A 23,372-nucleotide genomic window follows, 5' to 3' on the forward strand; every position below is an offset into this window, starting at 1 on the left:
TGTGCTCTGGGCTGACCTCTGCAGGTGGTGTTTCCCTGGCTCAATGTCAACTGACTTCTGGCCACTGAGAGGCAAGATACTGGAAGGTAGAGGAAATGGAGTAACCCCAGTATTTCTCTCTCCATCTCTCCATCCTTTGCTTTTGTCAGCTCTTTTGAAAAGGGCTGAATTTCCTCTTTGGCTTCAGCTCCCACCAGACAAGTCCACCATAGTTCCAGTTTCCATTAAGTCAACCTAACCCCTGAGCTCTAACAGCATCAGTTTATCTCATTCCTTTGTCTTTCAAGCTTAGTGGTGATGAACACTTCTGCTGCTGCCAATTTCTGGATCCTCAGCATTCCTTGTTTGGTTCTCAACTCTAGCATCACCTATGTAAGTAATTCCCTGCATTAAATTTCCTCTGCTGCAGCTACTTAAAGTGCATTCTCTTTTCCTGGTTAGATTCTGCTATGAACTAACTGTGATCCCCCAAAATTCATGTGTTGAGACCCTAATTCCAGTGTGATACTATCTGGAGGTAGGCTTTGGGGAGGTAATTAGATCATGAGGGTAGAGCCCTCATGAGTGGGATTAGCGCCCTTATAAGAAGAGTCTAGAGAGCTAGCTTGCTCTTCTTTTCCACCATGTGAGGATACAACATGAAGTCAGCAGTCTGCAACCCTGAAGTGGGCTCTCACCAGAAACCAGCCACGCTGGCACCCTGATCTTGGACTTTTATTCTCTGGAGCTGTGAGAGATGAATTTTGTGCTGCTGACAAGGTATTCAGTTTGTGGCATTTTGATATAGCAGCCCAAGCTGACTAAAACAGACCCTGATTACATTTCACAAAGTCTGAGTCACTAGGTCTTATCCATGTCCACCTAACTTTTAACACAAAACTGATCTCATTTATTTATGAAGCATAATTATTATCCCCATTTATTAAGGAAGAAATGAAGCCTGAAGAAGTTATGCATCTATCATACAGAAGGTCACAGTGCTAAAAAGTAACAGAAGCTAAGGTGCTAAGAAGTTGAGAATAGATTAAAGAGGCTGAAATGCACATGGAGAAGCACTGAGAAGGCCGAGTGTGGTTAGCAGAGAGTAGGAGAGTTTACATTTTGCCACAGGGCAGGAGAGTTTACACCTCTTGGGGGGAAAAGGTAAAAGTATTCTGTAATCTGTTTTATGTGGATGTAAACCTTCTGATCCTCTTTTCTGTTAAGACTGGAAGGAATGCATTTCCCAGATTAATCACTACAATGTGCCCAACGTTGTATAAATGTACTCTGGCAACAATATCACACCTGGCACAGCAGCTAAAACTGGGGCTACTACTTGATTGAGTTTGTGGTAATCTAACATCCTCAAAGATCCACCAGGTTTTAGCAGGTATAAGACTGGTAAGGTAAATCAAAATATAATGGGAACCACCATCCTAGGGTTTTATGTCTTTAAGGGTGGTGCTAATCACTGTGAGTCCTCCTCAGATGAAATATTATGAACAATTTACTATTTGTTCAGGGGACGGCAGAGAGTTAAGCGATTCTATTTCACCTTTACTACTACTACAGGCTCACAGAGACAATGTGGGGAATGTACCAATTATCAAGTATTTTATTCCAATTACACAATGAGAAACTGAAGAAATGACCACTAAGTAGATCTGTGGACCCAGGCCTGAGCCCATTGCATTTTATTGCCTGGATTTCATATGTTCCCACTGTAACAGGGCATCATGATGGCAACCTGGACCCTGTATCTACTTCCCAAAATGTTTGGGCATTCCCTTTTCCATATTTTATAGTTGCCTGATTAAATGACCATAGGTGCCTTTGGGGAAAACAGCTGGGTACACATTACCAAGTACATTGCCATGGTGTTACTGGCTCCTTCCTCCATGGAATCTGGCCTCTCTTTCAGTCAATGGAATCCAGGTGTGAAATTGCTTGAGGGCCAGGGATAATGACTTTTAACTGAAGCAACTGCTCTTAGCTTCCTGATCATCCACCCTTGAAACCTTTGTACAGATCAAGCAGTAAACTGCTGGTTATCCTTTTTTTTAATGTCAGAGATACCAGTTATACTAAGCATCTCCATGCTCAGGCACCCAGGCTGTCTCTCCAATCTTGCCACTCATTGTGATAATTACATATACCTGGTTCCTGATTCATAAATGTTATCACCTGGCCTTCATTGTTTCAGTATGTCCCTCATCCTCAGTGCTATGTGTTCTGCAATGGCACTCCTATCTTCAGCCCTGGCCTGCTAAAAGAAGCCACCACTGAATTACTAACTGATGCAGGTGCCCCTTCTCACCAGCACATTCCTGATGGCCACTGTTGGACCTTTCCATGGACATATTCCTATGGTGGGTCTTCTGGGTTTAACATAGTTTATTCACTCTATCACAAACACTTGTCTGAATCTTTTACCATACATTTTCCACAGTCTGCCATGAAAATTCTGGCATCTGAACCTCACTTAATGTAGGCCAGAGGTCAGCAAACAATAGACCTAAACCATCCTGTTACCGTGTTTGTAAATCAAGTTGTATTGGAAAACACACACAGCCACTCATTCATTTAGGTATTGTTTTATGGCTGCTTTTACATGACAATGACAAATTTGAACAGTTGCAACAGAGACCATCTGGCCTGCAAAGCCTAAAATATCTACTCTCACTCTCTAGCAGCAAAAGTTTTCTCTCTCCTGGTGTAGGGCCATTGCTTTTTCTATGCTTCTAGAAGCCATCCTCGTAGAAGGACATTTGCCAGACTGTTAAATTCTGTATCCTGGGAAAGTAGTCCCAAATTGGTAAACTCTCCCTTATCCAACTTTATCTTCTAGCTACCTTGATCAAGCACTATCTATTCCCAAGAGAAGGAAAGGGAAGATCCTAAGGCTGACACCTGTTGCCTTGCAGGGGCGAGGTCTAGGCTTCCTTTCCAAGCAAGAAGGAAGTCCCAGCTTCTTATAGGGAGGCCACTTACATGGGTTCAGAGAGTTCAGGGGAATCATACCCTTCCAGATTTACAAGGACATCAGCTCAGATCTCCCCACCACATTTATCAGTATCCAATCATTTCCCAACTAGTACTTCAGTGTTCACATAGCAAGTCTGCTTTACTTGGAAATTTAATTTCATTGGTGTTCAGCTACTCTGACAATTAATTCCTGGTCTTGGTCCTAAGCTTACTCTTTCCTCTTATTGCAGGTGATGATAGTCTCTTTATATGCTCCCAAGGAGGTTGCCTAGCTTTCATATTTAGCTTTGAATTGTTGAATACTTGCTCTCCACTTTGTCTAGAGCATCAACCAAGTTTGTCATTACAGTTACTCTTCCTCTCATATTTCTAAATTCCTAATACAGTGAGCCAGTTAATGAACTCCCTTTTGCCGGTATACATTCCAGTGTATCCTAGTTCACCACTGTGAATGTTTTAAAAACTGTACTGCCACTGCACCAAGGGCTGTCTATCCTTCATCTACCACTAGTGATGGGATCCTCTGGACAATAACATATATTTCTACTCCCAATAAAGTGGAAAAAATAGAATCTGGGATGTGGAAGACATAACTAACATCCTGGATTCATCTATCCATCCTTAATTGTAATAACTGCCAGTCTCATTTAGAGTTTCATGAGATTAATCACTACTTTTGCATTATATCTCTTCTGCCAAGGAGTGACCACGTTTCTTCAATTTGAAATAAAAGATATCAGAACTCTGTAACAATTCTTTTTTTTTTTTTTTTTTTTTTTTTGCGGTACGCAGGCCTCTCACTGCTGTGGCCTCTCCCATTGCAGAGCACAGGGTCCGGACACGCAGGCCCAGCGGCCATGACTCACGGGCCCAGCTGCTCTGCGGCACATGGGAACCTCCCGGAGAGAGGCACGAACCTGCGTCCCCCACATTGGCAGGCGGATCCTCAACCACTGCACCAGCAGGGAAGCCCAACAATTCTTATTACTAGTAGTACCAACATGCTAATATCTATGAAATACCAAAGTAAAATATAAATAATAACCTGCAGGTATAATCCAGCTTATGACATTGTCACAGTAGCCATCCTGTATTAGGAAGGATTTCCACTAAACTTAGAAAGAAAAGAACTGACTTTGTTTGCATTTGGATATTTAAAATTGTGCTAACACCATGCTTACTTTAAAAATAGGAATAGAAGTTAATATAAACACTGCTTAAATTCTTTCATGCATAGTGATTTTTTTTCTTTCACAACATAACTGCTGCTGTTTTCTTTCCTGTCTTGTTACATAAGACTGCTCAAAAGCATGAAGGTTAGAGAGAAGACTCAAGGAATGACTTTACTGTTGAAATATCATTACCAGGTAGTGGAAGAGATTAAGAAAAAGAAATAGTGGCTTCACTGCAAGGTTTTTGACTATAAGTATTTCAACATGTCTTATCCAGACCTAACAGAACTGAAAGAAGAAATATTTTTATTTGCTCAACCTTTCAAAGATATCATAAAAGAAAATAAAAAGTCAATAATCATATACTGACTATAGAATATCATATAGAATATGTTAACTAGGCAAATAGTGACTTTTGACATTTTTAACCTGAACTTGAAAGAATTCAACTGCTATGTAAAAATACTGATGATGGGAAAAAAATGGTACACATAATAATCAAAAGAGGAAATTTGCTCTTAAACATAAGACAAGCAAGTACAGAAATGGGGTTATTTAGACATGTAGGGAACAGAGTATGAGTAATTGCTAATTGCAAAGAGAAAGATGGAAGAAACACTTGTGAGAGAGAAGTGATATGAGTACAGCAGGGAGAGAGATGGTAATGGCTAATGAGAGTGTAACATAAGGCAAGTAGAACTGGGTGGGAATATGGTTGTCAGTCTTGTCAGGTTCCTTCCACACAGGTTCTATGGTAGCAGAAGTAAAGAGGAGGGCTATGTACATCTTAATGGGGTATGTAAATCATGAAAATAAAAACATTGTTCATGCTATTTGTCTCCTCATAATCTGTAACATACACAAAGGGAGAAATTACACACACACATGCATTCCTCCCCAAAGATGTAGAAGGATTTTATTATACCATGTCATAAATCTCAGTTTCTCTAAAATACAACCAAATGAATCCAAACCTGTAGCTGCCTTTGGAATGTATTTTTGGGGGCATATATCAACGTGTGGGTATCTCTAAGCTCTGGAAATTCTCAGTATTTCAGGTAAACAAATAAAAATACAAAACATGTTTGAGTTATAAACTGTTTTCCTCTGCAATCTGAATATATATATATAAAACTGACAGAACCTCAAAAGTAAAAGCACAGATGCAGCCCAAACCAGAACTGACCAATTAAACAATAATAACTGTGGATCATTCTTTATATTAAAAGAGTAGAACTTGTTTTAATCTAAAAATCCTCTTACAAACTTGCTAGACAATAGAAACCAAATATCAGCTAAAAAAAGAACATTTTGTCATTGTCTTAAACTGATACTTTAAAAGTTAAAAACAAAAATAATATCCTTATTCTGAAATATCAAAATAGGTAATAACAGCATAATAAGCATAATAATATAAAAGAGCAAATCATATCTCAATTTTAATTCTGAATTCAATAAAGTTTCTTCTATAGCAACCATAGAAAAGATTTTCTTGTGCAACATGTATATGTAAGGGTTTGGCCCAATAAGGTCCTAGATTATTGATATTAAAAGTCCTAGATTATTGATATTGTTTAAAATATTAACCAAATTAATCAGGTAGGTGTTCATGGAAAGTCTATGTGCATATTAATCTGAAATGAAATGTGATTGTTTCTACAAGAGAAGATTAGTCTTTATAATCCAAAAATAAAGAAGTAGCAGACCCCAGAGAACAAAAACTCTATTAGAGCAGGTAAAGGGGAAAATTAGCCAGTTCTTTGGAGATTTGTGTAAAGCTCTACCATCAGCTTTTGTGTCTAGAAACCGGCAAAAATGTAATTGTTTTTATTAGTGTGTTCACAAATCTAATTGATGATTGAAATGTAAAAAAATGGAGATTCTGAGGTATAGAGGGGAGAGTGAAGTCAGATTGCAGACTGATCATCTGCCAAAAATTGATGAAATGCACAACAAGGGGAAAAAAAACCTTGAAATTCACCAGTAGTAACCATATGGTGAAAAAAACCCAACTTCATTCCATGAACTTTGAAAATGACAGCCAAGGAGAGAAATGGGATTCTGGCTCAAAGAGCAAGGCTCCTAACCAGGGTCTCAGAAGCTGTATTGGTGGAAAAAGGAAAATCAACTTCTGACAGATCTCACCAATACCACATAATCTATAGAGACAAAAGAAACTAGGAAGCTGTGGTAAAATCCTCAAGAATAGAGGCCCAAATTATTAGAGACTAGGTCTTGGGCTCTGAGCAAACGCAAAAGAAACTTCAGGGCTCACCATCTGATAGGGCTTCACTCTGAATTGGGAAAATGATCTGAAACCCCAGAATATACTGACACAGGACCAAGAGTACAACTGTAACTAGATACAGGACAAAATCTACGAATAGAAAACAGAGGCCAGGGCCATCCAACACAGAGTGGATTCAGGCCTTAACAAGATCACCTCTTTCCTGGCCCATCCTCACCAGCAGGCTCTGAAAAAGTGGCTAGACCTCCCATGACATGGCTCTAAAACTCAGCTCTCTGGGAGGAATATGGTAGTTAAAGGCAAATCACAACCACCCACTCCCTGAATCAGTTCCAATAGATGGTCTGTTTAGAGCTGCTGCTATTTAGCATAAGCTAAATGAAAAGTATTACACACACACACACACACACTACACCAAAAAAAAATAAAGGAAAAAAAAGTCAGGGAAGATCATGGCATGCAAAACCAGATGAAGAATTTATTTTAGAAAAACAAATAATCAAACAAACCCAATGAAAAGAAGATCACTCTCTACAAATACATCATGCTATAAAAGAACTTAATAGGAACATAAATTCAATAATATAAGAGCTCAAAGCTAAGATAAACAATCATATGAAATAAAAAGAGAAACTCCAGAGCCAGAGAAACAGAGAGTTCAAACACCATTTGCAAACCAAAAATAAATTATAAACATCAAGCCACAGACATACAAATACTCATGAGATTATCAAGTGCATGTAAAGGAAATAGATTAAGAGTTTAACCAAGTAGAGAGAATGTGATACACGTAGAAGGAAAAGATGATCCAGGCCGAGGAAATCCGTATACGTGGCATGGCATATGCAACAAATGGCACAGAAAATATGTTCAAAGGCAAAATATAAATATTTTCTACAGTAATGAAACAACCAAAATGACAAGTTGAAACATTTAAGAAGTCATAGAATATAACACCTATGAGCCTTTCCAGAAAAGTAAAAAGCCCAACCAGCCAAAAGATAAATCAAAAGAAAGATCTCAGTGGAAATGATCATGGTATTTGGTGGGCACTGAATACCCCCACATGCAGGAAGAACAAAACTAAACATCAGTGAGATTTATGTTATAGAAAAAGAATGCTTTAGAAGATTTGACAAAGAAAAAGGAATAATATAAAGAATAAAAACACTGAAGATCAAATAAAGAGGATGGAGCCAATAGAAGAACTCACTTTCTTATTTTCACATAAGAGGTCACATAATGCTATATAAAAATTAAACAGATTTTGACACCACACTGATGCTTTTATAATCTCTTGTTCTTAATTTCAGTGGGATCTTTCTGAACTCTTGCAGTAAAGAATATTTATTCAAACTAATTCATTCATTTAATTCTTCTTTGTGTTAAAACCTTAGTTAATTTCAGTACTGCTAAACTACCATTATTTTTTTTTATTGGAGTGTAGTTGCTTTACAATATTGTGTTACTTTATACTGTATGGCAAAGTGGATCAGCTATACGTATATATATCCCCTCTTTTTGGATTTCCTTCTCATTTAACTCACCACAGAGCATTGAGTAGAGAGTTCCCTGTGCTATACAGTGAGTTCTCACTAGCTATCTATTTTATACATAGTATCAATAGTGTATATATGTCAAATATCATATATTAATGCATATATGTGGAATCTGAAAAAATTGGTATAGACAATCTCATTTACAAAGCAGAAATAGAGATACAGACGTAGAGAACAAACGTATGGATACCAATGGGGAAAGGGGATGGGTGGAATGAATTAGGAGACTGGGATTGACATATATAAACTAGCATTATTATATGATCCCATTTCATAAAAATTATCACTACCTGTGTGTATGTGTTAGTGAGTGTATATCTTTCTATTGGCACACAAGTACAGAGAATTGTCTGAAATAATATTTACCTAAAGCTAATGGTAGTTATTTCGAGTTTATAAAACCTGGGGTGATATTTTGTTTTTTTGTTTTTTTCTATTTTGATTAATTTTTTAATGTAGCACTATTATATCAACAATGAAATAACATTACTCAAAAATTGTGAAGAATGGCCAAGATAGTGACAAGTTCCCCACTTGGAAACATTTGGCTGTTTCGCAGGTTTCTTGGCTGAGACTTTATTGAGCTAAACAATTTTATGTTAAAGAATAAAAAGCTATTAGCCAGCTAAAAACAGTAGTTTTTCAGAGCAGGAACTGGACAACAGAAGTGCAATAAATATGTTTTGAGTCCAGAAAAGCACTTGGGAAAAGCATTGTTGACAGTCAAAGAACAATAATAAAATTTTGCATTTACATAGTGCTTTTCACCTTCAAAACTCTTTTCACAGAACATTTAATTATCCCTGAAGATACTAGGAACTTTTTATTTCTGAAAAAGGTAAACAGTTACAAAAATCATGTACGTTGAGAACACTGAGTGCAAAGAAAGCAAATCAATGACTTAAGGAAAATCTCACAATTTAAAACCTAAAGAACACTCCAATACATCTACATTTTAGACGAGTACATTTATATTTTAGCCTAAATGTACGTTATCTTCACAGAGTTCATCATCCATCATTTGCAGAAGTGTGTTATAAATTCACCTACTTAAAAATAAACAAAATTAAACTAGAAGAGTCTCTAGCTCAATCCCTCTTGTTTTACAAGTGAGAAAACCGAAATCCTGGAGCTGAAGGGACATACAATTTGCCATATTTAACTCAAGTTCAAACTCACATCTTCTTTCAGGTCTTTGCTCTTTCTGTCTATACCACACAGCAACACTTCTCTTGAGCCCTACCTGAAAGGAAGGAAGGAAGAAAGAAAGGAAGGAAGGAAGGAAGGAGACAGAAAGAGAGAAAGACCAAGTTGTTTTTGTATCACATAAAGAAATAGTTGAACAAAATTTCTCTTTAAATTTTTATAAATCTAATCTCTGTGTTAAAAAAACATGGTAAGTAAAAACAAAAACTGAATTATTACACACAAAAAAGCTAAATGCTTGGTTCTCCTATGTTTTACAAGGCTCCGAATTCTAGGACACAAATTTGAGGCCACATGATAAAGTCCATGTGGGAAAGTTACTATAATATATATACTCTGGAATAAGAGATATAAATTTCTTATCAAAAATACTAGTCACTCAACTAATCATCTAGGCAGCTCCAATTTCCAGAACAACATGACATTTTAGAAATTAAGGGGGCTTCCCTGGTGGCGCAGTGGTTGAGAGTCCGCCTGCCGATGCAGGGGACGCGGGTTCGTGTCCCGGTCCGGGAAGATCCCACATGCCGCGGAGCGGCTGGGCCTGTGAGCCATGGCCGCTGGGCCTGCGCGTCCGGAGCCTGTGCTCCGCAACGGGAGAGGCCACAACAGTGAGAGGCCCGCGTACCGAAAGAAAAAAAAAAAAAAAAGAAATTAAGGGATTTGGGTTCACAAATTCAATGTATATCGTACAATGTGGTGATAGTATAAATAGCTTTAGCTGAGACAATATTCTCACCTAGAAGAGTGTCATCCTTTTAAAGCTATCCTCATTCCTGGAACATACTTTAAGGCACTGTTTATATGTTCATTTGTTTGAGTATACCACATTTTGAACTGCTCTACAACACTTGACAATTCTGCTATGTCATTTTTTTATGGTTTTCTGCTTATATCTATCTGAAATGTGTCATTTAAGCTTATGTTGTCTTGTTTATTTCAATTCAATTTAACAGGAATGTACTAAGTATTTGCTATATGCAAAGCATTGTCCTTGACACTGTGAGAGACGAAAGGTGAATACAGCCGGCCCTCACCCTTAAAGATGTAATACTGGGGGGAAACACTACACATAGAAATAACTAAAATATGAGTTTCAATGTGAAAAGTGCTGATACAGAAGTATAAACAACATTCACTGAGGGAGGTCAGCAAAGAGACCAGGTTAAAGAACCACTTAGGGGAGTCCTGACCCTTATTAAGGATTCAACAGATACTAGTGTTTATTTTCTTTTTAATCTTACTGTAGGACCACACTGTGACCTCATTCACCAACTCACCCCCTAGCCAACATCAGCAATATAAAACACTTAGAGTTTGCTGCCATAAATGTCCTCCATTGCCAAGAGAAAGTCATTCTCCAACAAATTAAATCTATCTTCTCATATTTTCATGGTGCAATTAAAATTTTTATAAATGTTCAAAATCTTCTCTATCCCCTGATTTCTCTCTTTCCCTGCTTAGTCTCAGCAAAGTGGCCCCAATAATTGAAGGCAGGATTATGATCTAGGTTCTTCTTCATTGAGACAAGAGTAGTATCTGCAACACCTCCAAAGGTGTATTGTGCCAGATCTCAAGCACAAGGCTTATATTTACCATTAAAATATTATAGCACCATAGAAGCAAGTCTGCATCTGATTAAAAAAATCAAGAAAATTGGCAAAAACAAATGTAACTGCACTCCTTTTAATGCATGTTCATTTTTCTCCTATATGTTATCATTTCACTAGCAAAAGCAGGGTCTTCAGAACTCAGTATTAATTACAATACTATCCCACGTGGCTATGTATAGCCTTAGAAACACTTTGTGCTCTTTAGATGTGGGGCAGCAGGAGAAGATGGAAAAGAAAAGTGGTTTCTCAGAACAGCTTCACCAAAGTGCTAGTTAATCCAATCCAGTTGTTTGGAATGAGAAAAATTTCTTGTCTAGTAGTTAATCATCCTTTCCAAAGTTTTGCAGAAACCTTGTACTCTTCTGCTCTTGGCACTCAGAAACATTCCAGTCTGTTAGCTCTGATTGAAAAACAGGGTAAAGATTAAAAATCGAGCTGGGAGTATCAAAAACCTTGCTACTCACAAACATTTGACCCAATCAATCCAAACCTTACACACAAAAATGTACTTTCAGATATCTTTAGCCTTGCCCTGGAAATAAAAACCAATATCAGACTTCACTCATTAAAGATAATAATCAAGATTCAGTAAAATTAAAATACAACATATAAAAATCTATGGAATGCAGATAAAGCTGTGCTTAGAGCATTTAATGCTTTTATCAAATAAGAAAAAATATTTCACATCAATAACGTAAGCTCCCACCTAAAGATACCAGATAAATGCAGCAAAATAAACATAAAGAAATAATAATAATTGGAGAAAAAAGCACTGAAACAGAAAAGTGAAAAATGGAAAAAAATACAATGAAATAAAAAGTTGGTTTTTTGTAAAGATTAACAAAATTGACAAACTTGTTGCTACACTGAACTAGAAAAAAAGAGCAGATGCTAATTACCAGTATCAGGAATGAAAGGGGGGCATTACTACCAATCTTACAGAAATAAAATGATTATAAATTAATGCTAAACCAACAAATTAGATAGCTTAGATGAAATGAACAAATTCCTAGAAAGACATAAATTACCAAAACTAACTGAATAAATATTTTTTCTAACTGAAGAGGAAATAGAAATTATGAATAGGCCTAAAATAAGGAAAGAAATTGAATTAGTAATTTAAAATATTTCCACAAAGCCCAGTACCAGGATTTTTGTACGAGAAAGCCTCTGCCAAAGCACTCTAGTAACCTTACACGTTTCCACGTAGGCCATGTAAGAGGCCTCATAGGCAAGGCTTGACTGCAGTCTAACCCAAGTCTTGGTGGAATGTCCTATGATTTCTTCTGGAACAAGAGGAGGTAAGTCTGTTGAGGGGTTGTCACAAGGCAATTTCTCATTTCTATCTTGTGGAAGACTGCCACAGGCATTTTCATCCATCTCTCTGGTTTCAGCTGAGTACAGAACTTTCCAACTTGCTCTCCCAGCCCTCCCTTAGGATATAGCTGGCGGCTTCTACAGAAGTTTATAAAACTGCTTGCTCATATTTTAGAGACCATTTCTCCATGACAGAGTGACACACTGCATGTGTTGTCTGCCATCTGGACTATGGTTCTGTGTCATCCTATGGCACTAGGGATGTGGGGAGTTGAGACTAGACTCTGCTGATCATACTTATGTTTTCTGTGCAAGTAATAAACTCTGAATTTATTTAGGCTGTTGTCTTCTTATATGACTAATTTATGGAAATATGTGTGAAAAGTCAACTTAACAACTGCAGTAATAATACTTGTGGCCTGATTAGCCACTGCACTGCTGCTTGACTGTTTGACCACTTCACAGATGAAATTTTATCAACTATTTGAAAAACAGATAATACCAATTCTTCCTCAGAAAATACAAGCCAAGGGAAGACCTACCAATAGTTATTGGTACTCTGACAACAATTACTCTGAAACCAAAGCATGAAGACAAAGACATCACAAGGAAAGAAAACTACAGACCAATATCACTCATAAAGAAAGATCCAAAACTCCTTAATAAAATATTGGCAAAACAAATACAATATATAAAAAGAAACAGCATAATAAAAAGGATTTATCCTAGTGGTGCAAGGATGCATTAACATTGAAAATCAATTAATATAATATACTTCATTAATAAAATGAAAGATTAAAAACTTATGATCACAATAGATACAGAAAAATTATTTGATATCTCTAACATCGACTCATAATAAAAACTCTCAACAAATTGGGTACAGAAGGAAAATATCTTAACCTGATAAAGGGGAATCATACACAGAATTTCACATCTAACATTATTCTTAGTGAAAGACTGAGTGCTTTCCTCCTAAGGCTGGGGACAAGGCAATATTGTCTGATCTTGTTGCTTTTATTCAACATTGCATTGGAGGTTCTAAGACTAGATGATGCTCATGATCATGATCGTGATGGTGGTGGTAGTGGTGTTAATAATAAATTAAGGGCAACCAAATTGGAAAAGAAAAAGTATAAAACTGTTTTATTCATAGATGACATAGTCTTGTTTGTAGAAAATCTCAAAAAAATCCACACATATAAAATCTACTAGAACTAATAAATAAGGAAGGTCACATTTTATTGCTACAAGATCAATAAATAAAGGTCAATTGTATTTCAGTATACTAGCAATGAAAATACTGAAAATAAATTAAGGAAACATTACCATTCATGATAGCATTTAATATAATAAAATAGCTAGGAATAAATTTAACAAAAGCAGTGTAAGACGTGCATACTGAAAATCATATAATATTGCTGAGATAATTAGAGATCTAAATAAATGAAGGTACATTCCATGTCCATGAATTGGATGACTTAGTATTGTCAACATGGTAACTGCCAATTGATCTATAAATTCAACGCACCCCTTATCAACTGTGGTAGGCATTTTTGTGGAAATTGACAATCTCATCCTAAAATCTGTATGGAAATGCAAATGACATAGAATATCCAAAAACAGTTGTGAAAAAGAACAACACAGTTGGAAAACTATTTGATTTCAAAACTTACTATAAAGCACCAGTAATCATATAAGTATGGTATTAGCCCAGGGATAGGCATATCAGTGGGTCAGAATTGACAGTCCAGAAATAAACCCTTATATTTATAATCCATTGATTTTTATAATAACTTTATTGAGCCATAATTCACATACTATTAAATTTATCCTTTTAAAGTGTGCAATTCCATGATTTTCAGTATATTCACAGAGTTATGTGACCATTAGCATTATCTAATTTTAAAACATGTTCATTAGCCCAAAAAGAAACCCACACGTACTAAAAATCACTACCTATGTAATCCCCAACTCTCTCCAGCCCTAGGCAACCACTAGTCTACTTTTGGTCTCTAGAGATTTGCCTCTTCTGGACATTTCATATAAATGCAAATCATAAAACATGTGGTCTTTAGTGACTGGCTTCTTTCACTTTACATAATATTTTCAAGGTTCATCCATGTTGTAGCATGTATCAGTACTTCATTTCTTTCTATTGCTGAAAATATTCCATTGTATGAATATGCCATATTTTATCCATTCTGGTTTTGGATATTTAGGTTATTTCCACTTTGGGTTATCATGAATAATTCTATCAATATTTGTGTACAAGTTTTGTGCGAAAATAAGTTTTCATTTCTCTTGAGTATATACTTAGGAGTGTAATTGCTGCATATTAAGGTACTGTATGCTTAACTTTTTGAGGAACTGCCAAACTGTTTTCCAAAGTTACTACATCATTTTACATTCCCATCAGCAATGGATGGGGATTCCAATTTTCGAAATCCCTACCAACACTTATTACTGTATGTCCTTATTTCAGTTATCTAGTGAATAGGAGTATCTAGGAGTATCTAGGAGTATCTCAACTGTGGTCTTGATTTGCACTTCCCTAATGGATAATTATATGACCATCTTTTCATGTTCCTATTGGCCTCTGTATATTTCCTTTAGAGAAATGTTTATTCAAATTCTTTGCCCATTTTCAAATGGGTTATTTTTCTTTTTACTGTTGAGTTGTAAGAGTTAATATCCTTTGAAGCTCAAAGTTTTTAATTTTGGTGAAATCCAGTTTACCTAAGTATTGGCAAGCATGTGGAGAGACTGGAAACTTCATATATTACTTGTGAATGTGAAATAGTACAACCACTTTGGAAACTAGTTTGGTAGTTTCCTAAAATATTAAACATAAATTTATGCAACCCAGCCATTCCACTTCTAGGAATCTACCCAAGAGAAATAAAAAATTATGTACACAAAGATACATATACACAAATGTCCATAGCAACATTATTTATAGTAGCAAAAACTAGAAATAATTCAATTGTCCATCAACTGAAGAATGGATAAACTAAGTGAGGTATTCTCATACAATGAAATACTATTCAGCAATAAAACATGCTACACATGGATGAACCTCAAAAACATTGTTGAATAAAGAGCACAGACACAAAAGAACTACATATTGTATAATTCCATTTATGTGAAATGGTATGAAAAAACAAATTCATGACAACAAAAACAGATCAGTGGTTGCCTAGTAGTGAAGGTGAGAGTACGGATTGACTGCAAATGTGAACAAAGGAACTTTTGGGTTGATGGAAATGTTCCAAAACTAGACTGTGGAGACATGTGCATAACTCTAAAACCTAAAAATCATACTTATTAAAATGTGATTTTATCATATGTAAGCTATACCTCAATAAAGTGTTTGTTTTAAAGAACGAAAGTAAATATTTTAATGGCAATTGTAGCATAACTTTGATTGAAGTCAAAGACAAAGCATTGAACATTAGAGTTGAGGTCCTAGCAAGCTTATTAAGAAAAGATGAAGATAAAGTGAGAGTAAGAAACAAATTTTTATTATTCAAACATTGATGCTTTTATCTCCAAAGAAAACCCAAAATAATCTACCAGAAAATTGTTTTAAATAATATAAGCACTTAGCAAACTGGACAGATTTAAAATCAATATATTAGTATTAATTAAATTATATTATGTGGATGTAATTTAAATATTTTATGTGTAACACAAAAATATATTTATATATTACATATATTTAAATCTATATTTATATATTTATATAAAATATATACTACATGTTTTTTGTATCTAAATACACACACAAATACACATAAAATATAAGGTTCTCAGAATATACCTAAGAAAGTGTACAATAACTCTATATAGAGCACTATAAAGCATTAATGAAGACATAAAAAATCCCCCATTTACTGTATTTGTTAATCACTTGCTAGTGGAGAGGAAGCTTCAATATTCCAAAAAAATGTCAAATTTACAAAGAGACTTGCAAAATTAATACAATTCCTATCAAAACCCCAACAAAGTTCTTCACAGAATTTTTCAAGCTGATTATAAAATTTATATGGACAAGCAAAGCCCAAAGATTAACCAAGACACTTCTGAAGAATAAGGTGGGGGGGCACTCTTGTCCTGGAAAACATTGAGTTATTATCATTTATTAGTAGTTAAAACAGGGTTGTATTGGAGGAGAAACAGACATACCTATTCACATAAACATTATGAAGAGCCCAAAATAAACCAAAATTACATAACTTATAATATTGAGCCAAATATGACATTAAGCCACAGAGAACTACATTTAGTGATTCAGTATGAAACCATTTTTATGAAGTTTAGGAACAAGTGAAACTAAAATACATTGTTTATGGAGATATATATATACTATATTTTATAAAGGAAAGGGAACACTAAACAATAGATGTATGCTTTCTTTCATACTATAACTGTTGAAAGACAATGAAACTGAAGCCTATAAAATATCTGATCATGAAATACTAGTTTTCAAGAATTAAGAGGCAGGCCATGTGACCTGCAGTGCTTGCCAGTGAATGCAGTGTAATATTTTCCTGCCTCATTGACATCACACTTGGCCATATGACTTACTGTGAATGACCACAGATGATGCAGGAAGTATAGAGCAGGATATTCAATTGTGCAGTAGCAATTGTTCAGCATAGTTGTATCACTGACCTGGGTCCTGCTGCCAAGAGGACTGAAGGAGTCTGCAGAGCTCAGCACATGTACTTCATCTCTTCAATGTAGCACATGAATCCCTGTCCTGTTGCCAGGAGCTAACTGGCAGACCCACTCTTAGATACATAATTTCAATGCATTCAAATAAAGGGCAAGGGCTAACTTTATTGTCATGCATGTGGATCAGAGGTCAGGGTGTAGAACACATTTATCTGCCTTTATTCCAGCAGAGAGCTCTCCACTTAATTTAATACTGGAGTTCTCAGAGCACAGAATACATCGAAGGGGTTCAGAATATGGCAACCCCAAATATGTCACTTTGGTATACTGATTATTTTGAATTAAAGGTACCTAAGAAACAGCCAGTGCATGAAGGTCATTTTGACTCTCCTTTGTACTCCTGAAAGCAGGAGATAAATATTCTATGAGAAAGGCACCCTCCCTGTGCTGGAGAATAGAAGACAACCTTATCATCAGAGACAGGAATTGGGGGCTGTAAAGGTTGTTAAACTAACCCTTATCTTCCTGGTTATTTCTTCAAACCCCTTTGTCTTGTCAATTCTTCACAAATGTATTGCTTCTTTGTCTAAAAGATGTAAAAGCTTCGAGCTCTGGTCACTTCTTCAGGCTTTCTCGTTTGAAGGCTCCCATGTGCATGTAAAAATTCAATAACTTTTGTATAATTTTGCCCTGTTAATATGTCTTATGTCAGTTTAATTCTTTGGAATAGCCAGAGACCCAAAGAAGGTAGAGAAGAATTTTTCCTCTGCTACACACTTAATGTGTTATTTTAAATTTTTTCATTAATTTTTAGATCTCAATCTTTGTAAAACAATCTGTCACCCTCAAGAAGTTGCCTTGCCACCAAGACCCCCTCTGTATCACTAAGATATAAGCAATTAATGCCACCCCAAAATTGGTCATTGGATCCATTGAGTAAACTTCCCTCCAAATAGTTATCCCTTCACATAAGCAATTTTTGTTTCTCCAGAAAATTCAAAGCAATAGTAAAATAACACAGAAGAAACAGTATGATTAAGACAAAGATGATTAAAAAGCAGAAGGGCTAAGATTCAAAATAATTCCTAGGTTCTTGCACAAAATTTTCCTAAAGTCCTAATTAGGAATAGAGTCCTCATTTTACTTCATGTTGAAGAAGAGTGCTGTAAAATAATTATAACCCAAACCGAAGGATTTTATCATGATTACACATAAATATACAACTTAGACTCAGCATTCCATTTAACTTTGGCAAACAATTAACTAAAGAAATGAAGACTACTGAAGAGTACTTACAATCTAACTGAAGGACAAATTATACTGTTTTGTTCAGATTTTTTAAAAAATAGAAATCTTTGTAAGTGTAGAATAAAATAGCAAAGGCTTAGGAGATTTATAATTTAGATTTTGGACAACTAAATTTGGGAGTACAGGTATTCTGTGCTTCTGCCTGAAGACTTGGTACCAAATATGAATGTTTTTATAGAGTGCAAGTCAAGAAAGTACATTCAATTAACCAAGAGGTAAGCCCAGAGAGGAAGGAACAGAAGGGAAATGAGATCCTCTCCAGAACCCACACAAACTTGGATGATCTGTGCAAGGTATGAGGCTGCTAGTGGGTAGAGGCCCCAGTAAAGGGCAACACACATAGAATACAAGGAACTAACAGAAAGAAAGCCTAGCACTTGGAAACTTGAGGGTACGACAGGAACATATGTACCAAGGTACTAGGTTCAGAGAAAACAAAGAAAATAAAACTCTTCATTTCTTTCTCTCTTATAGCAGGAATCTGAGGTGGGACTGAAACTATAGAAGGATTATTAATCCTAGTGATAGAAGATACAGGAGGCAATGTAGACATTGTACCTCATTCAATGTCTGGCACAAGGTCAATGCCCCAGATGAATTTGTTGACTTTAATTGATATAAGAAGGACATTTGGCATGGTCATTTCCTTGTAAAATAATATACATGCAACCCTTTAAATAGAGTAAAAATCTAGATGGGAAAAGAAGAGGGTGATAAAGAGTTTCCTTTTTCACATCCTAGGAACTGACTCTCTCTTAAGTTTACATTTCTAATAGCTTGTTAGCTAACCTTAGTAATCCAAGCAATCGAAGGGTCTAAACTTTAAAATGGCACTGACAGCAAGATATAAGTAATGCCATAATGCAATTCAACAAGAATGAATCATTTCTTTTAGGTGATCTTTTCCCTATATTTCTGAAAATGCCCAAAAGTGAAATTCAATGATACCCTCAGAAGCCTCCCAGGAGTAAGGCTCTCTTACTTTAATTAGGTACATCAAAGACAAATATAAAAAAAGTTAGATACACTTTGCACACTACATTCTCACACTACACTATACGCCTTTCAGTTTATATTTTCAAATTTAGAGGTTGGGTATTCAACCTATTTGGTTAAATTGGCATCAGTGTCAAAACCAAACCCTTCTGATCTCTTCTGTCCTCAAAAGGCACTGTGGTAATGTACCCTTTGTGACCATAAAAGCAGTAAGAATAATAAGGAAAAAAGATATGTGAAAGCTACAGACATTATGCTACAAAAAAAAAGACGTTTTAAATGATGATATGATCCCTATGAAAGATATTTTAGTCACTTGAAGTTTATTAAAAATATAATTATACTCATTATAAAACAAGTGTTGTTATTCTCTCAAGCCTTCAGCCAGAGGCCAATGCAGCAGGTTTATCCAGTTTGAGCATCTCACTGGCCTTCAGCTATTTCCCTCTGCTCAGATTTGGAAGACTGAAACACGGAAACAAGACAGGCTGACACTCAGGTGAATGTTCTAGAGGTTTTGAAATTCACATGGAGGCAAACATTTAAATCTATAACTAATGTGAAGTTTCAGGAACTTCAATCTTTCAATTACTATAGTTCATCATACAACCAATTTAGGTAAACTTAAGTAATATAACACAAGAGCTAAAAGCACAGGCTTTGGAATCAGAAACTTAAAATGGAATTCTCACTTTGTCTCTTATTAAGTAACTTGGGATACATTTTTAAACCCTCTAAATCTCTGTATCTCCCTCTAAAAAAAAAATAAAAATAATATTATTAGTTACCTTGTGGCATGTATTGGAGATTAAAGTAGGATTATATATTTAAAGAACTGAGCATTGCCTGTTACAGAATAGGTGCTCATTGTTTAAAATCTTCATTACTCTTATTCTTATTCTTATAAATGGGGTAGCTCTTAGGAAGACTTCAGACAAGTATTGGAGATATAATTCTGATTAGCAGATAGCAATGCCAGACACTGATACCGGGGCAGGCAACCACTGATCTGTACCAGAAAGCCCCTGTGGTTGGTGAACGTTGGCTCCCAACACTAGCCCACACTTCAGCTAATGGAAGAGGCCCCCCCAACCCCCCCGCAATAAATGTTACTAATGTTTCTAACTTGCCCACTAAGTATTGGAAGAGAAATTCCAAGAGCTCTTCCAAATCTAAACAAAATTATTGGATTTGATTCAAACAAAAAGTCTGTTCATTCCCAAACTGTGTGAACCAATCCCCAGAACTCAGAGCAAAATGGTTCTGGCTCTTTTTAATTAGGAGTCTCTTTTTGATGCCTGTGTCATCTAACAGCAGGGGCCTAAGGAATCCTTCCCTTGTTAGTCATTAAAGCTGAAAGCTACAAAGCATTCATAAAACTGAGACTCCAGCCCTCAACAATCATCAATCTCTAAATCTAATAAACTTTCTAACCAGAGTCTTCATTGCCAGTATAATGAGTGACCAGAATACACTAAATGAATCAGGGTTCTTTGTCTGGCAACACATTGATTCTGATAGATGAAAAGGCCAGCACGGAAGAGACCCTTGGGGGAGTTGTTGAGAAGTTAACAGTATTGCCTATTAAACACCATTCATCTACACATACTGTGAAAGGTCTGAAAAATCATGTTATTCTTCTCATGTGCTCATTCCAGTGTACACAACTAATTTAATGTAGAAGGTCTTCAGGGATCTGAATCCCTGGTCTTTTTAGCATTCTATGTACCACCTAGACAAAATGGAGTACAAGGAAGAATGACTCCTTCTGTGTGCCTAAGGAGAATGCAAAAAGCATGTATTCATAGCAGCCATTATGTGGTACTACATTTGGATTGGGAATTAGAATTATTTTCTACAGCCTTCTTACTTATTTCTTTAAATACAGGGTACAGAATGGAAAGAAAGGGCAACAGAAGTGAAACAAGCCATTTGCCAACAGATAGAAACAACTTCACTTATATCAAACCTTAATTATTAGTATAATTTACCTTTTGCCATTTCAGTGCCATTTTTACCCTATACTGTGACAATTGGAAAGAATCATCTTCTAGATATCAGGCTATTGTCAATCAGGGGAAGTTATTCCCCAAAGACAATGCAAGAGTGTTCAACTCTACCAACTTTTGCAAACTAGCATAGGGAACTTTCCAGTCACTTCAAGTAGAATTCTACCACTAATCCCCAGTCCTCTTGAGCATTAAGAGGAATGCAGTGTTACCAGGTAGGAGGCCCCTCCCCCTGTCCTCCACTCACAGCCTGCCCCAGCCATGCAATGACGCTCCATTACCACTACTGGGTGTAAATACCCTTCCTTATGCTCCTGTGGAAGATGAAAGGGAAGTGTCCTGTCCAGTAAGTCCACGGCTACTGCAGCCCTTGGTGAAGGACAGTGGGAAAGGCTTTCTTGTGCCTGGAGACAGAACTGGGGCGGGGGGTGGGGAATGCTTGACTAGGGGACTAAATGAGTTGTGGGTTGAAATATGTATTATCCCAAAAGAGGCAAGATAATAATATGCAAGGAAGATAGGAAAACAATACAAATACAGTGTTTTGTATATGCTAATAGTACCTACTGTTTTATGATCACCACAGGTAGTGTAAACTTCCACAGATGACATATAAAATAAGCCAATTTTTCAGGAAATACCAACACAGGTGGGAACTGATTTTGAAATGAAAGGTAAGAAAAAAATAATAAAATGCTCTGAAATTTTTCAAAGTTTTTAATAATTGTATTTTATTAAATTAAGACTATTTCTTCAGCAAAAAAATTATTTTTATCAAGATTTTAATGAGTAAACACTAAGTATTCTTGAAATAATCTGAGATGTGAGCAAAAATGTATTCACAAAGAAGTGTTAACTTCAGATTAATTTATACTAGTAAAAAACATGAAACATTTTAATGTCCAAACCATTGCTGATTTAGAAAATGATGTATTTCAATATTATGGAATAATATGTAGCCATTAACATGTTGTTCACAAGGTTTTTTATTTATATGGGAAAGTAGTGTGAAATAGAAAACTCAATATGTTTGACGAGAGTCAAGTTATTCTGCCAGAGAGAGTGGGAGAACTTGTTTTCTTTCTCTCATGGGAGAAATAAGATTAAGGACAGAAGGGAGGAAAAGTAGTAGGAGAAAGAGCCAAATAACATAAGGAAATCACCCAGAAACTTTAAAGAATAAGAATTTCTAATATTCAATTTTAGGATTTACTTTAGCTTTGCCGAAGTAAACTCAGTTTGGTCCTCCAAGACCTTCACTTAGAGCCTCACATAAGCAGAGTCCTTATAAGAGAAGGGTATTTGGGAGAAACACAAAGACAGATACTGATTTCACCTATGGTCAAAACTTGGATAGATTCAAAGAAGAGCTTCAAATGAGAATCTGCTGAAGGTGGTAAGATGGAGCCTGAAGTGACCATGACACTTGGGAAGGGCCCCGGGCTTTCCAAAGAGCATGTGATCCAAAACTTTACAGTGAGCAAGTGGCAGAGCCAAATCCACGCATGCTCTTAATATAATGGTTGCCTTTTTTTCTACTCAATTGTGCATCTGTGATCTTTCCAAATCATTTTTTAATGGAAATGATTTCTTTGATAATTAAGAAAAATGGCAGTAAAGAATTGAAATGAAGACGTTTCAGTACCACATGAAAGGACTGTTGAAGCTGTCCAAGGACACTTGGGTAACATCCATGCCTGAAGATCAAATGGCAGATAGCATATCACTTGGTTGGAAAGGGAACCCAAATGTGGGTAAGCAAAGAAAAGGCAATTTAGACCAAAGAAAAGACAATTTAGACCAAGGAAAGTCAGCATCAGAGAAATCAAACAGAACATGGCTGGGTATTTTAAAGGAACAGAGAAATCTGGGAAATACAGAAGATGTTGTAGTTGATCAAATGGTACAGCCAGTTGGTAATAATAATCATGGAGTGTTTACTGAGAAAGGCCCTGTGATAAATGATTTATGTGTATTGTTTCATTTAAATATCTCAATAAATCTGAGATAAATGCTATGGTTATCACTATTTTAATTTTTTTAAAAAAGAGGTACACAAGGATTAAATAACCTAAGCAATGTTATTCAGATATTAAGTGGTATAGCAGGATTTGAACCCAGATAGTCCAACTCTAGATCTGCAAAAAACAACAATAATGACTTACTATGTGCCAGGTACTGTGTTAGAGGTCTCACATGGATTACCTATATAATCCACAAAACAACCTATTGAGATAAGTACTATTATTATTTACATTTATGGGCAGTAAAACCAGGTCATACTGGCTTATGGGAAA

The 23,372-nt window shown here is 35.9% G+C and overlaps 1 long non-coding RNA gene across 2 annotated transcripts in view; it reads right to left on the reverse strand.

Moving 5' to 3' along the window:
* The window catches only part of LOC136792357 (uncharacterized), a 52,375-nt gene that overhangs the window by 26,721 nt on the left and 2,282 nt on the right, over positions 1–23,372 (reverse strand). For both annotated transcript variants that reach the window (XR_010836021.1, XR_010836020.1), the window contains exon 3: positions 9,126–9,185. This is a non-coding gene — a long non-coding RNA (uncharacterized lncRNA). The remainder of the gene's footprint in view (positions 1–9,125; positions 9,186–23,372) is intronic.

The sequence above is a fragment of the Kogia breviceps genome, chromosome 13, assembly GCF_026419965.1.
Source record: "Kogia breviceps isolate mKogBre1 chromosome 13, mKogBre1 haplotype 1, whole genome shotgun sequence".
NCBI classification, from domain to species: domain Eukaryota; kingdom Metazoa; phylum Chordata; class Mammalia; order Artiodactyla; family Physeteridae; genus Kogia; species Kogia breviceps.